Source organism: Podarcis melisellensis (assembly GCF_964234715.1).
Source record: "Podarcis melisellensis genome assembly, chromosome: 12".
NCBI classification, from domain to species: domain Eukaryota; kingdom Metazoa; phylum Chordata; class Lepidosauria; order Squamata; family Lacertidae; genus Podarcis; species Podarcis melisellensis.
The window spans coordinates 18,255,024-18,271,518 of NC_138544.1; the positions used below are offsets into that span (position 1 = coordinate 18,255,024).

At 41.5% G+C, this 16,495-nt stretch overlaps 1 protein-coding gene across 6 annotated transcripts in view; it reads right to left on the reverse strand.

The window, feature by feature from the left end:
* The window catches only part of RBMS3 (RNA binding motif single stranded interacting protein 3), a gene marked incomplete at its 3' end in the record, with an annotated part of 736,788 nt that overhangs the window by 556,243 nt on the left and 164,050 nt on the right, over positions 1 to 16,495 (reverse strand). The window lies entirely within an intron of this gene.

Consider the following 16,495-nt stretch of genomic DNA (forward strand, 5'->3'; position numbering starts at 1 on the left):
GCATTGTTGAAATTTATGGTAATGACAACAACTAAACAACAATAACCTTCCCAGCCCCATCCACTGCCCCACACTTGACTTTGTGGAAATCAGCAGTAGGAAGAGCAAATGTATCTAGCTCCGTTTATTCTGTGTTGTATTGCCTTCTGAAACAAACACAAACTAAGGAAATCAGTGACAAGAACTCAAATCATACACCATCAGTCCTGGTGGAATCAACAGGTACTTGTGTGGCAATCATGAGAGCTATTTATAAGGTCTGAGTTTGCCTCTAGTGAAGGCAATTTAAAAAAAAAAAATAGGAGAGGCAGAATTGGGAATGGAAAAAATATATTCTGGGACAATTCAGTATCTTTTTGATATGTTGTCTCCCCGCTCTCTTTCTCTAGCTTCTAGTTTCTCCCCACCTCACCCCCCAAATAACATGATATTACAGGGATGGGGACCTCATAGTCATCCAGATGTTGCTGGACTCCAGCTCCCATGAGCCCTGGCTGCATGATCATTGGTCAGGGATGAAGGCAGTTGGAGTCTAACAACATCTGGAGGGTCACCACTCCCCAACTCCATGCCTGAACCTTCTCAGAAAATCTTCATATTGGCAAATCAGTCCATCCCAAGCAAAACAAACTACAATACTGAAGTCTGCCGTGCATCCACGTCACTGCAAAATAGACCTGTTAGGCAAAGTGCTGCTGAAATTACAAAAGCTGAAGAGATGGTAATCACAGGTTTTGCTGCATTTTATTTAGGATTGTATGTGAATCAGAGGTGTCCTCATGCATCTTTCTCAACACTCCTATTGCTCAGTTCCTGCTGCCTTATTTGATTAGCATGAGTATCAACATGCTTTTGGCTGTTGCCTGGCCATGGACGGGGACAATTAAGTGTGGTTGATTGGTTTTGCAATTTGGAAACTATCAGAGTGAAGTATAAGTCAATTACCTATAATTAGCCAAGGGCTTAAATCTCATGCACCCTTCCTTGTCAAGCATTGCTGCTACTCACCATTATTTTTTAATTTAGCTAGCAAGAGGATCAGATCTCATTTCCTATTGTACAAAATCTTTCATTCTATTGGTTAAAAGCCCTTTTGCTTGCCATAGAGGTGATAAGTGATGCAAAGCTAACAAGCCCAATGGTATTTGCATAAATTGCTGAGTGAATGCTGATATCCCCTCATGGACATTCAAATGGATGAAGAGTTCTGTGTAACTTGAAAATTTGCTGCCAATATTATAAATGCCATTTTATCCAATAAAAAAACCACCCTATAGGTCTTCTTCTTAGGCACAAAGGTGTGTCTATATGTTTGCTTGCAGCTCTCAAGCACCCATTAAGTGTTTGTGGGGTGGGGTGGGGGAAACAGCTAACACCCCCAAATCTTGAGGAAACAAGTATAAAAGTGGAGAAAGAACGAATACCTCAGTTCTGTATAATTTCCCTAAAATAGTGGGAATGTCACTTAAAGCTATTGATATTTCAATACAGGTCAGACATACCAGTACAACAAACCTTTCCACATACATAAGCAAACTAATGCATACAAACTCAATACAAAGATAATATTGTAAAAAGACAAATCAACAGATGTGATAAACAAGATAGTCAGAGAAATATAAATTGGTAATGAACTTCTATCTTGTGCCTAGTGTTCATTAGAGAGTTGTTAGACATATACATCTTAAGGAACTCAATCTGAATTAGACCAGGATAAAATTAAGATATTGAACCGAATGGAGCACCTTTTCTGTTTAAGTGGCACTTATTTGCAATTAAGGTGCAATAGCTTCTATTTGATATTTAAATAATTCATTTTCGCTCCCATGATTATCTTGCATATTAATGGGAAACCTTTCTGGTAATAACTTGATGACAAGCTACATGAAGCTAAGTAAATGCCAATATATAGAGCACATAGGCAGTGGACTAGAGGAAATATTGCCTGTTATAAGCTAAACATTATTTATATTCTGATCATCTAACTCATGGGTAGGCAAACTAAGGCCTGGGGGCCAGATCCGGCCCAAGGACAGTCCAGGAATCAGCGTGTTTTTACATGAGTAGAATGTGTCCTTTTATTTAAAATGCGTCTCTGGGTTATTTGTGGGGCATAGGAATTCGTTCATCCCCCCCCATGTTTTTTTAGTCTGCCCCCCCCCCCAAGCTCTGAGGGACAGTGGACCGCCCCCCTGCTGAAAAAGTTTCCTGGCCTCTGTTTTAACTGGTGGTGGTGGTTCTGTTGTTAGCTTACACTTCTTTTGTCTAGTAATAGTAAGGGAAGATGTGCAAATGGCTTTAGATACCTATTAGGTCCATAAATTAGCATATATTCAACACAAAGAAACAGCGACAATTTGTTGTTGACAAAGGACAGCTGGACATATAAAGGGCCCCAGTACCTCCAGTAGCTTAGGGCCTCATCAAACCTAAATCCGGCCCTGAGCTTAACCACAATTTTTGGTTGTATCAGAGGAACACCGCCAAAGGCCAAAGGCAGAGGAGATGTCATTGTCAAGAACCAACCAAGGAGAAGCTATTGTACACAGACAGTAAAGAAGAAAAAGAAGAAGAGGAGGAGGAGGAGGAGGAGGAGGAGGAGGAGGAGGAGGAAGAGGAGTTTGGATTTGATATCCTGCTTTATCACTACCCTAAGGAGTCTCAAAGCGTCTCACAATCTCCTTTCCCTTCCTCCCCCACAACAAACACTCTGTGAGGTGAGTGGGGCTGAGAGACTTCAGAGAAGTGTGACTGGCCCAAGGTCACCCAGCAGCTGCATGTGAAGGAGCGGGGAAGCGAACCCGGTTCACCAGATTACGAGTCCACTGCTCTTAACCACTACACCACGCTGGCTCCCAGCACAAGGCAATGACTTCTATTTTACATGTCTTAAAATATTTTGTGCAAAGCATTAAACTGACAATATTTCCTCCCCACCCCAAACCAACACAGCATATGTGATTTTGCAACACGTATGCATCTTGTCTGCATATCGTTTTAAGTTATCAAATTGCATAATGCACACCATGTCTCCTTAATGCTCATCAGCACAGCCTGACACTCATCAATCAGGTCGTCAATGGTTGAGGCGACGTGTCAGCACATCAACACAACCGCCCTATCCAAAGACTGTGCTTCCTGTACACTTTGTACATTTCGAAGAAGAGCTTAGCTTGAAAAAAGATCAAGCTGAATTGGCACACCAGCTTCACAAGGCATGAACAGAGAGAGGATGGAGAGTCATCCAGCTGAAACTCCAGAGAGGAAAACACAATTGGTAGTGTTAACCTTGCCCAGCTTGAGCTTTCATGGCTAGGCAGCTGTAAGTCAATATGTCTGGAACGTCTACATTTTACAAAAATCTAAAGCTACTGCTTTCCACAAGGATAAGTATCAAAGTGGCATGTTGCTCGCTGGTTGTTCTTTGCAACTGGATTTACAATAAAGGCAGTCAGAGTGTCAGCTAATATCTATTCAAAGAGAAGATGGCAACAGTTGAAAGGCACAAATAGGCACTTTGGGAAATTGCCTAATGATTCATCAACACTCAGACCGTGGCCAAACTTTGCAACTCTGTTCATTCTTAAAAATTTTAGAAATGTGATCGTGCTCTATCAGATTATGTGGACCCCAAACTATTGCTCAAATTGTGAGTATTTGCTTAGCAATAATTGCATTTCTACCAGACAGGTTCCATGAATATAAGACAATAGCAATTTTGAACCAAAACTGAAGTATAATTACTCGTTTTATTTTTGTTATTTGAGGGAAGATCTTGCTCTATAATGTCCATATAACTATGTTTTTTCATATACAGTATTGAAAATACAGGATTAACAATAGTTTGGTTTACTCTGTCAGCTCTTTGATTCTGCATACTTAAGAGTTGCTGATAAATTCACAATTTACTATTAATTGCTCTTAAACAACTACCTTGAGAAGGAGACTCTTCCATTAAGGCAAACAATTCACTAAGAAAATTCAGTAGAAAAATGAAAAAGAAAAGTAATGCTTGTGAGTAATATAAAAGAAAAGGAGAATACTTATTAAGTTTCTCTTGGGTCAACACTTTCTAACTGTCCTTCTCAGCGTATTACCACATTGTAAAGAAATGTTTTCAGGATAACATACACCAAGTTTAAATGTTTTAAATAAGGCAACAGAAAATGCATTAATAGGGCTTTGACCCCAGTGCCTGAAAGTAACAAAGGAAGGAGATGGCAGGATGCAAGTTTTTTAAATAAATTAAAAACAAACAAACTAAATAAGTTATATCTGCTCACTTGGTATATCATCAATGCACCTGCAAACATCTATCCAAGTGTAGATACGTTGTCCTTCCTAGTAACTGCTAGTGCTAGTCAGAAAATTGTCAATGTAGTGGAACATGTAAAAAGGTAAAAAAAATACTGGGAAATGATCTAGAATGAGCTGAAAAAAAATGTTTAAACAACCTTCCCAAAAAGACCAGAGTCCTTTTTGTTGGGAATAATTCAGACAGAAGTTCCCAGGTGTCAGAAAAAAATATATATTTATGTATGCAACAACAGTGGATCGAGTTTTGTTAGCCCAAAAAATGGAAAGTAAGGGAAGTCCCAGGCAAAGAGAATTGGCAACTTGAGATGATAGAATATGCAGAACTTGCAGGTTTAACACAGAGAATAAGAGAGTAAGAAGCACACAATTTTAAAAAAGAGTGGAAAATATTTATGGAGTACCGTGGTACCTCGGGTTACATACGCTTCAGGTTACAGACTCCCCTAACCCAGAAATAGTGCTTCAGGTTAAGAACTTTGCTCCAGGATGAGAACAGAAATCGGGCTCCGGTGGCGCAGCAGCAGCAGGAGGCCCCATTAACTAAAGTGGTGCTTCAGGTTAAGAACAGTTTCAGGTTAAGTACGGACCTCCGGAACGAATTAAGTACTTAACCTGAGGTACCACTGTATATGGAGAATAATTGTACACAGCTGAAAGCACTAGCAGTATTAAGATAAAATCAACAGTGTAATTAATGTCTGAGTGATGTAAAAGTGGAGAACTGATTAAAATGGTTATAGCAAAATATGCAGGAATGATAGATAAGCAAAATGAACCAGGGAAGGAGGAGGGAAGTCACTGGATATTTAACAGCATTTAAAATGTTTACTTTGTGATGTAAAACTGAAAATTCAATTATTATTATTTTTTTAATGTCAGTGTAGTGGACAATATATAAGTAGTAGTGGCACCATTGGGCAGGTCAACATTAGTAAAGAAAATTGGATTAGCTATATCATAGCTTTCCACTAATGAACTGAGGAAACTAGCTCTGTGTGCCATGTTATACAACATTAAGTGTTAGATGCAGGTTTTGATGAATGATTTCATTGTACTGAACCCTACCGCGATCTTGTATATATGCCAATAAAGGTTTGAGAATATATGTAGTTCTCTGTGTGTGTTTGCGCAAGCACACACAGCTCTAACAGAAGGGTAGGTATCCTGTGGCTCTCCAGAAGTTGCTGAGCTACAACTTCCATCATCCTTGGCTAGTTGGGGCTGATGGGAGTTGATGGGCCACACATATCTGTTGTTGTTTTTTAGTCCTTTAGTTGTGTCCGACTCTTCGTGACCCCCAGAGCACGCCAGGCACTCCTGTCTTCCACTGCCTCCCGCAGTTTGGTCAAACTCATGCTGGTAGCTTCGAGAACACTATCCAACCATCTCGTCCTCTGTCGTCCCCTTCTCCTTGTGCCCTCCATCTTTCCCAACGTCAGGGTCTTTTCCAGGGAGTCTTCTTTTCTCATGAGGTGGCCAAAGTACTGGAGTCTCAGCTTCAGGATCTGTCCTTCCAGTGAGCACTCAGGGCTGATTTCCTTCAGAATGGAGAGGTTTGATCTTCTTGCAGTCCATGGGACTCTCAAGAGTCTCCTCCAGCACTATAATTCAAAAGCATCAATTCTTCGGCAATCAGCCTTCTGGGCCACACGTATAAGTCTGATTAAACTTCTGTTTCTGGGGTCTCGGATGGTTTGGCACGGCCATGCATTTATCTGCATGAGAACTGAACAAAACTTTCCTCTGGTTCAGATTTGAGACAAGAGTCCTCTCCCCACAGCCTTTACAGCCTTGGCATTCAGGCAGTTGCAATGGTTATGGAAATTTCAAAACTTTTCAGCCTGCTCTACCGATTCTAGAAATGATCCGCTGACAAGCAGCAACCTTCTATCAACCACAGATATTACTGCTGCTGCAATACTGTTCCTGTAGTTGAGTTCAGTGTCGTTTATGGTTTTGTTAAACAAAAACCCAATGCAAAATATAGATCAAGATATACTTAGCGGTTGTATACTGTGTTTCTGTCTAAAAATGGCCCCATTCAACATATAGCCTGGTTGTTGTATTTATTTCCACATTATGTTTTCTGTACCTGTTTCCAACACTAAATGATGAGACTTTGTTAACACTGCTGTTTCATTTATCTGTACAATATAAAGCATCCTTTCAGGGAATTTAATGGCCCGTGCATGAAGGAAAGGAAAGGGAAAACATCAAAGGAGTAACTGACCCTTGGCCCTAAAACAAATTGCAAAGCCTTCCTAGCATTTCAGCTGAAGCATCTCCTTGTTTTGTTTGGGATTCTTTCTTTTTTTAAATGTGTCTGCACTACAAATGAAGATGGCACTAAAAATATATATTAAAAGGATGTACAACCTGGGTGCAGCTGATTAAGGCGTCAGATGTCTGCAGGTTTAAAAGGATGATATAATCAATACCTAGTTCTATATAGAATAAACTGTGTTGATCGTGCTTGAGTCTCTTGATCGCTTGGTGTTTATTTACAGTATATTGATAAGATAGCCTTGATGCGGGGCTGTCCACCAAGACCTTAGTATTAAAGTCAAATGTAAACTCCGAGGAAACTTCCCAGGACTCTGGCTGTTATTTCCAAAGTGTACAAAAATCTGTATGCAAGGAAGCAACTGAAGACTGTCGTCAAGAACATCATTATTCAGATAACATAAATGCAGGAAGTGTCGAGAAAAGCACAGGTCTGGTGTGATGCTAACAGTCGCAAAATGAAAGTCAAACTGAAATTGCACCAAACCATTTCCTGATAAAATCTTTTTTTTACCCTTGCTACCAGTCATAAAGCATCCCTGCCAAGGGTAAAAACGAGAGTCAAGACTATTCCAACTAGACTTTGCATAAACCTAGTATTAATTATTCTGAAATATTGAGAATGAATGGCTCTACATGGTCAGAAAAACGTGTGGTTTTGAATGCAGCTCCCCTCTCAGCAAAAGCGGTATACTGAATGGGCAAAAATCTTGGAAGAGTTTCTATTTTTGCCCCATCCCTTTGTGAATTACAGCGGCACCTCGGGTTACTGACGCTTCAGGTTACAGACTCCACTAACCCAGAAATAGTACCTCGGGTTAAGAACTTTGCTTTAGGATGAGAACAGAAATCGTGCTCCAGTGGCGCGGTAGCAGTGGGAGGCCCTATTAGCTAAAGTGGTACCTCAGGTTAAGAACAGTTTCAGATTAAGAACGGACCTCCAGAACGAATTAAGTTCTTAACCCGAGGTACCACTGTATGTGTGTGAAGAGGGAGGGTTTTGTGCGTTGATGAGGTCATGGGGCCATGCCTCAGGTCCTGCCCCTGATGCCTCATGGCCATGCTTTGCCTCCAGTAGCTGCATGTTGCAGGTAAAACAAGGTAAAGGACCCCTGGACAGTTAAATCCAGTCAAAGGTGACTATGGGGTGCAGCACTCATCTCGCTTTCAGGCCGAGGGAGCCGGCGTTTGTCCACAGACAGCTTTCCGGGTCATGTGGCCAGCATGACTAAACCGCTTCTTGTTCAACGGCACACCGTGATGGAAACCAGAGCACACGGAAACGCCATTTACCTTCCCGCCACAGCAGTACCTATTTATCTACTTGCACTGGCATGCTTTTGAACTGCTACATTGGCAGGAGCTGGGATAGAGCAACGGGAGCTCACCCCGTCTCAGGGATTTGAACCGCTGACCTTCTGATCAGCAAGCCGAAGAGGCTCAGTGGTTTAGACCACAGCGCCACCCACTGCATGTTGAGTGGGGGTGTCTGCAGGAGGGCCACATCCTATGCACAAGCATTATTGGTGCTCTATGCACATGGGCTTCTCTGCTGTAGACACACATGCTCAAAATGTGTGGTTGCTCAAGGGAAGTGCCGGGGAGCCCCAAAACATCAGGGCAGCACCAAGAGTCAAATCTGTGAAGGGGCTTCTGAGTACATTATTGTCAGACCAGAAACTGCAAAGTCATTAATTAATGGAGGGTATAGGCAACAGAATATGGCATGATGTCAAGTTTCTATTATTTTGGTTTGGTTTGGTTTTTAAAAATAATTGTATTGAAACCTACTTTTATGAACCAACAAACTGCAAACATATGGATTATAGCACTCCAGATACAAGAAGAAGAAGAGTTGGGTTATCACTACCCTACGGAGTCTCAAAGCGGCTCACAATCTCCTTTCCCTTCCTCCCCCACAACAAACACTCTGTGAGGTGAGTGAGGCTGAGAGGCTTCAGAGAAGTGTGACTGGCCCAAGGTCACCCAGCAGCTGCATGTGGAGGAGCGGGGAAGCAAACCCAGTTCACCAGATTACGAGTCTACCGCTCTTAACCACTACACCACACTGGCTCCCAGCACAAGGCAATGACTTCTTGGAGGCCAGGGGGACAAATTCCTTATCCCTGATCTAAAATAGCCTTTTGAAGTCCATTTCCTTAAATCTTACATATGGTATCCTTGTTGTCTACAGAAAATGATAGTGCTAGCCTTGACCAGTGATAACTTCTCCCCTTCTTGCCACTGGATGTGTTTTTATGCTACAATAACATATTTTACATTTAATTTTACTCCTGCATGCATATATGAAGTGAAATATTTCCCCACTCACCGTGCCTTACCTTAGCACAAGACAAATCACAACAATGAGGCCAGATGGAAGAAGGGCTTCCCTCCCTCCCCTTAATGACAGAAAAATAGTCTTAAATGATAATTAGTCACAACTAATGGACTCCGTAGCATGCAAAGATTGTAACAACACACTGTGATAATTTATGCTAATATCCCCCTAAAATGCAAAGACATGTTTTAAGAATACAGCACTTTGGACTTTTGATTATGACAACATGCAAATAGGCAGATTTGCATAAAATAACTGCTGCTATCTACTCTCTCAAAATACAACCTCTGTGCACCCAGACTTGTGCATATATGACAGCAATTGTGACTAAGTCTTGTACCACTGCTACTACCATAGCATCTATGCTTGGCAAAAAGGGCCAAGCTATTCTGCTCTCATCTATGTGGCCCCAAATCACCCATCCATATTTCATCCTCCTAGGAATCAAAAAGATCCTCAGTGTAATGCATAAGTCCTATACTGTGACCTCACTCATGCCACACAATCAGTTATCAATTTCGGGGAAGAAGGCTGAACAATGATGGGTGGGTATTGACCTACATTCCAGTCCTACTGCAGATTAACATTTTCTGGTATGGCATAGGCAGAGAATGCTTAAACCCAATTGGAATGAACCTTGACTATATTGATTTGACAGCTAAGGTTTGGCCAGCTTGATAGTACTAAGCTAGCAGCACCCTTCTATATTATAACAATGCATTTGAATTATTGCGCATTAGGTTGTATTTTATGATAGTGTTTAATGTTTCAATGGCCAATGTGTTTGGTGTGTGCAGCCACATCCCGGCTTCATTTACCAATGTACTCCAGTTATCATGTGAAAATGACATTCTGTGAAGAAGTTATGTAGGAAAAGCAACTGCAATAGGATGGTCAGGGCTGGCTCTACCGTTGGGCAGAGTGAGGCAACTGCCTTAGGTGGCAAGTGCTCAGGGGCAGCAGGATCCCATAGCTGTCCCTCCTGAGCTTCTAGCCATTCCACTCTGTTGTCACATGGCTTCTCCTAGGCCCCCTAATCTGGCCTGCTGTCTCAGGCTTGGTGTAGGATGCTAAACTGTCACCAACACTGAAGTAAAATTCAACTGCTAGAGCAGTCAGTTTCTGTATATGGAATTGGGGGTGGCCGCCATCTTGTCCTTTGCCTCAAGCAGCAAAATGTTGTGGACCGAGCCTGACTAGGGTCTTTCCAAATTATAATCTTCATTTTGAGATTGCAGAAACTACCTATAGGTGTTGTATTGATGGACCAAAATAACAATAAAAACAACAACTGCACTTGCTCTACCAAATCCTGCAAGTTCCAGCTCTAGTAACCCCTGTCTTCCCTGTAGCTTCTTTGAGCCAATGTTTGAAACTCCCACTGTTCTAGGCACATTTTGCGACTAGGAATTTCATTAGCACGAGCAGTTTCTGAGTTCTGGGTGCAGTACTGAGCCCAAGATTTCAGATTTAAACTGCAGAGAGGAAGGAAAGGAGGACCTTTTTCTGCCTTCCCACTTCCAGCTACTCTCTGAAGACTGGAGAAGAATATTAGAGGGGTGGGCAGGAGAAGGACCAGACCAGGGGTTGTCAACCTGGTCCCTAACGCCCACTAGTGGGTGTTTCAGGATTCTAGGTGGGTGGTAGGGGGTTCTACGGCACAAGCTGAATCCTCCTTCCATCGAGCACTGGTAGGCAGTAAGGAAATTTTACCATCAAGAAAGATGCATTAGTGGGCAGTAGTTATTATAAAAAGGTTGACTATTTTAGCTACAGTTCATTCATTTTCAGCTTTGTATTCTTATTATAAAAAAGGTGCTCCTGGACATTATGTTGTTGTGTCTGTAACCCAGGTTTAAGGTGCCATTTAGCTCCCAGCTTTCATATCTCAGTTTCTAACACTGTTTTGGGTTTATAAGAACTTATCCGTTGCATCATTCCCTATAACAGAGACATTCCTTTGTCTTAAGTACACAGAAGGACTAGGTCTCCCTTCTTGTCTGTCTCTAACCCCTACAGAAAGAAAACTCTTTAAAGAACTTACAAATCTGGTCAACTAATTAAATAGGAATGGTTCCCTTCTGAAAAACAAAAATTGCTCTGTTACTTCCACCTCTTAACATTAGCGCGCACGCTCTCTCCCCCTCTCTCTCGCAATTAAGAAAGGGTATATTGTTCTACATGGATTACACAGAAGGCTGGATAGTACTAGCTAGGGAAGAGATAATAAAAAAAACAGGAAATAATGGTTGAGTGGGTTCTGATTCATCTCTAATATCATCCATTTATTTTGAAAGTACACATAGTGTGAATCTCCAGGACCCATTCTGGTTACCCTATGAGTAACCTGGATTGTTATTCATATTAGAGCTTCAGATCCTACATGGTAATTCCTCAGGTGCAGAAATTCCTCAGAAACTGCACTTTTGCACAAGTCTGTGCCTGCAGGAGAGCAGGATTTGTATCTATGTACAAAAGTTGGAAGCAATTGGAGCAGGGCCAATTTTTTTAAAAAAGTTGCCTTAACTGGTAATAATTATGAGTGAATTTGGGGGTGGGGTTCTAGGTAGCCCTAGGATTTCCCTTTAACCGGTTCTAGGTAGCCCTAGGAATTCCATTTAACAAAGAATGTCAACTGCCCCTACCCATTCTGCAGGGGAGGGTACAATAACCATTGCATTTTTCCAGCCTGAAATGCAACAAAAAGGAGGAACTTGGGAGTGTTATTCAGTCTTTACATAACCATGTGTGCGGACAATACAGGAATGAAGCTGCCCGTGCCAAAGTCACCAATGAATTACTGTATTTTTCGCTCTATAGGACGCACCAGACTACAAGACGCACCTAGTTTTTGGAGGAGGAAAACAAGAAAACAAATATTCTAAATCTCAGAAGCCAGAACAGCAAGAGGGATCTCTGCACAGTGAAAGCAGCAATGCCTCTTGCTGTTCTGGCTTCTGGATAGCTGCGCAGCCTGCATTCGCTCCATAAAACGCACACACATTTCCCCTTACTTTTTAGGAGGGAAAAAGTGAGTCTTATAGAGCAAAAAATACGGTAGATTTGGGAGAAAGGAGATGTCTGTGCACACACAGCCACCAAAAACATATTTGGCTTTGACAGGCACCTGATTATTCAGCAGCAGTGAATTCTAAAGAGAGGGAAGTTGTTATTGGAAAGGTCCCATAAATTCACATGAGAGGGAGTACCCCCGTTTAGGGGGGCATATTCAAGGGTACGGCTTTCCCGTATTTTCCGAAAGAATTCTTCCCCCATGAAGGAGAATGTGAAGGAGCACTTCACTGCCTCTTCTCCTCATTTCACTAATAGCTGCTCTGAAGGGCACTCTGTGAAGAGTGCAATTATGATAACCTATTTCTACATGCTTTTACGTGCTTTTGTCCAATGTCGGATGTAGCGGTTTATACAAGACACGCTGCCGGCTTAGAATGACCAAACAGTTCTTTATGCTACAAGCATCTGTGACTTAAGAAATGATCCTTGTTCTTTGATACAGGCAGATATGAGACAATTATCTAGAAAGAGGGAGAGGGATTCTTTTAAAGGGGAGGGTGGTGTCCAAAAAAAATAGCGCCAAGATTAATACACAATTACTAGCATTTATCTTAGCAGGGGTCTTTATTCTTATCAAAGAATAAAGTTTTTTATTGGGACACGTGCATTTACAGGGGAGCAATCAGAATGGTTTTTACACATGTTGGTGAAAATGAGTCCAATTATTATGGCAAAGGCAACACTGATCTGCCAGAAATTTGGTGCCATAGCAATTTTCTCACCCTATTCAAGATGGTTGTAAATAGAGGCCCCTTTAGAAATTAAAAGCAAAGCAGAACAAAACTTTCAGAGGAATCTCAGACCAAAAAACATTAAATCTTTTTAAATTGGCTTTAAGGAAGTTTTAAAAACACAGCATGTGTCACGAAGAACAAACCAAGGCACAAACCCAGCTGCCCTGTGATCAAAGCAGCCTCAGCAAGTGCACATAGGATTGTGACCTTAATGATGTTTGCCAGTGTCAGGAAAACGCTTGTTCACAGAGTTAAAAAAACAAAAATGGTCTCTTTGTGACATTCTGTGTTCCCCAAAATGTCACAGTGGAAAGCCCACTTTTCAGGGAGAATGGAAAATAAGGAGAAGTGGAAATACTTCTGGAAAGTATACTTCTGGAGCCCTGGAAATAAGGAGAAGTGGCAACTGAGGCCAATGCAGCCGTGAAGCCAGACACTTGGCACAGTTACTGCTGGGTGCTGATACAATTGGCTAGCCTGGATGTCTTTTTGAGGAAAGGAAGGGTAGAAACGTTTCAAGCAAGCAAGCAAGCAAGCAAATAAATAAATAAATAACAAGTCTAGAACAAAGCTCAAAGTTTGATGAGGATGTTAAGTTGTGGGTGAACATATCAGACGACACAGCGATTCTTCAAACAGCTCTTGTTTATTCAGAGGCCAGAACAGAACTGAACTGAAGGGTTCAGTCAGCCTGCTTATATAGACCTCCAGTACAACGTAACTGTAACAATTTTCTAAAACTATCCAATCACTGAAAGTCACTTTCAATCCCTTATTTGCATAACTATCTACAGTATTCCCCTGCTGGCCCAGGGTGAGAACTTTAGTACATAACGGAGGACATGAGAAAGGGTAAGCTGTGGAGGAGAGAAAGCCAAACTGTCAGGGGTCCACTACCCCAGCAGCCACTCAAGCCTGCACTACTTGGAGTAAGTGTCTGGATCCAGATGCTGCCATTTTGATTTCCCACAATGCTTCAGAGTGCCACCACACTCGTGTCATTATGGGAAATTTAAAATGATGGCTGCTGAATCCAGGTGCCTGTCACTGCTTCCAAGGAAGAAGGAGAGACCACCAGAAGACATTTTGACCAGAGCCCCCCAAACCTGGAACCAACCCCTGAAGATTTGTTTGGGTCACCTTTCAAAAAAGGTATCTAAAACCATCTCTCCCTTTAAATACATCCATCCATGTAAAAAAAGCAACAGGTTGTTACCACAGCCCAGTGTTTCTCAAAGGGCCTGAAACACCACACTGGTGTGGCAGGAAGATTCAAGGACAACCAATATTATATTTTGGGAATGGTTCATCTTCTTATGTAGATGCATTGTTTTATACTTTCTAGAAGTCCCAATGTCATATTATAAAGTTGTTCTAAGCAACAACTCTATTCCAAACTTAAAAATGGAATGTGTAAAGCAAATGTGTGGAATGTGTGAACAAAAGAGGTTTAAAAACTCTCAAGGCAAATCTAAAGAAATGTAGTATAAACACTGACAACTGGGAAACACTGGTCTGCGAGCGCTCCAGTTGGAGAACAGCCTTTATCAAAGGTGTCGTGGGCTTTGAAGATGCTTGAACTCAGGACGAAAGAGAGAAATGCGCTAAGAGGAAGGTACGCTTTGCAAATCCACACCGTGATCAACTCCTGCCCAAAAACCTATGTCCCCATTGTGGAAGGATGTGTGGATCCAGAATTGGCCTCCACAGTCACTTATGGACTCAATGTTAAAAACGTGTTTACGGAAGGCAATCTTACTCGGCTACAAGTGATCGCCAAAGAAGAAGATAAAGTTGTGTTCTTTGTTAAAAATTTAGCACTTGTGGAAGTTGTTTCTTTTTTGTTTTTCAATGTATTTCTTATTTAAAAAACAACAACATTGGTGTGGTGCAAGAAATTTTTTATTCTGAAAGCATGCCCCAGAGAAAAAAGTCTGAGAACCACTCCAGTATGTCTCTTTCCCCTGAACACACAGACAGACAAAGTCACCACATGGGAATAAGCTACAATGCCAAGTCAGTGTTCCATTTACTTCACCAGTTTTGGCTTAGCGGGCTACTTCGCAAAGCCCTTAAGTGTGATGATATTAAAAACTCGTACTATATCATCTTTTCTTGACTTTGCTTCAAATCTCACCATCTACTTAAGTAATATGCATTGTCTGTTTTGTTTTGTTTTTCAATTGCCTCCCATACTGAACCTATTTTAGATCACACTGCTCATTCCACAGCTTGGAAAGGGATTTGGTTCAGCTTGCATTTTAATGTGAACTTAGCCAAACCAAAATCGACAGAATCATCACCCATTGCAACCCGCAAAGCCCTTCCATTCCTATAGCTGTACAGCTATCTGTTCCTTGTCGTGTCAGGACCACGATGTGGGAAACATCTTGCTTTTTTGTGTGGCTAGTTTTTACCTGGTAACATAGATTCAGAGCTCAGTACTCTTCTAGACCCTTCAAGTGTACTTGTTTTCCAGGGACAGTCCCGGATTTACAGAAGCCGTCTCAGTTTCTGATCTGATTCTGGAACATCTCACTTCTCCTTAGGGCATCCCTATTTTCACTGGAGAAGTGGTGGAGGGTATGGACCCCTGAGTCAAGGAGATAAGCAACTAAACTAAACTAAACTAAACAACCTTTAGAAGACATCTGAAGGCAGCCCTGTATAGGGAAAGTTAAATGTTTTATTGTGTTTTTATATATGTTGGAAGTCACCCCAAGTGGCTGGGGCAACCTAGATGGGCAGAGTTAAAGAAAAATTATTATTATTATTATTATTATTATTATTATTATTATTATTATTACTACTACTACTACTACTACTACTAAATAGGATGTCCTTATTTTCATTGGAGAAATGTTGGGGGAGGGGTACGCTCTTATACTGCAAATTCAATTGCATACTCACTTATCTGAAAATTTGCCCCAATGCACATAGTATGACTTACATGCAGAGAAACACATATGCTGTGCAGATCAAGACTTTACAGTACTTTTGATGAGCAAGATGCAAAGTGATTTACAAACTTAAAGTAAGCATTACAGTTTATAATTCACCATGCATTGCTAGGAATAGTGCAAATAGTTTCCTTTTCTTGGGTCTCAAGTTCCAACTGAGACTGTAATCCTGTGAGCACCTTTACCTGGGAGAAAGCTCAATGCAGTAAAACACATACAGGGTAATGCTGTAAAACACCCAGCCAGGCCAGCCAGCACAGAAAATGTTTTGGTAAGATATTATCTGCCAGTAAACAGCTCCCCTGGAAAATTCCCTAGCTTATTGGAAGTAGTGTTTCATGTTAAAACTGAGGAGCCTATAAGAAACCTATTTAACCAACAGAATGATATTATGCAAAGAAGCCAATAAGGTAGTTGGGGGGGGGAGAGGGTAATTCGTATGGAGATATTAATAGATAACCTTCGAAATATGAGAAAACCAGTTACAAAACATTCCCCTGCTCTGCTGGAGCGGAGGGCGACGCTGCCCCTTTAAGTGAAACCAGCTGTAGTAAACCTGCCTAACTCTTCTGGAATGCAAAGTGCTCTGGGATTCTGTCTAGTCAGGGCTCTGGCACCAAGACTGTGGCAGCTTTTTTTATTTTTCTGTGGGCAAGCGGCTTCCTCACATTTCTGTTATTTTATCCTTAAAGATGTTGCCATGGATACTGGCATGAAAATGGCACCTGGCCAGTCAGATTGTGACAAAAGCATGTAAGGGTAAGGAGTCCAGGGCTTTAGGAAAA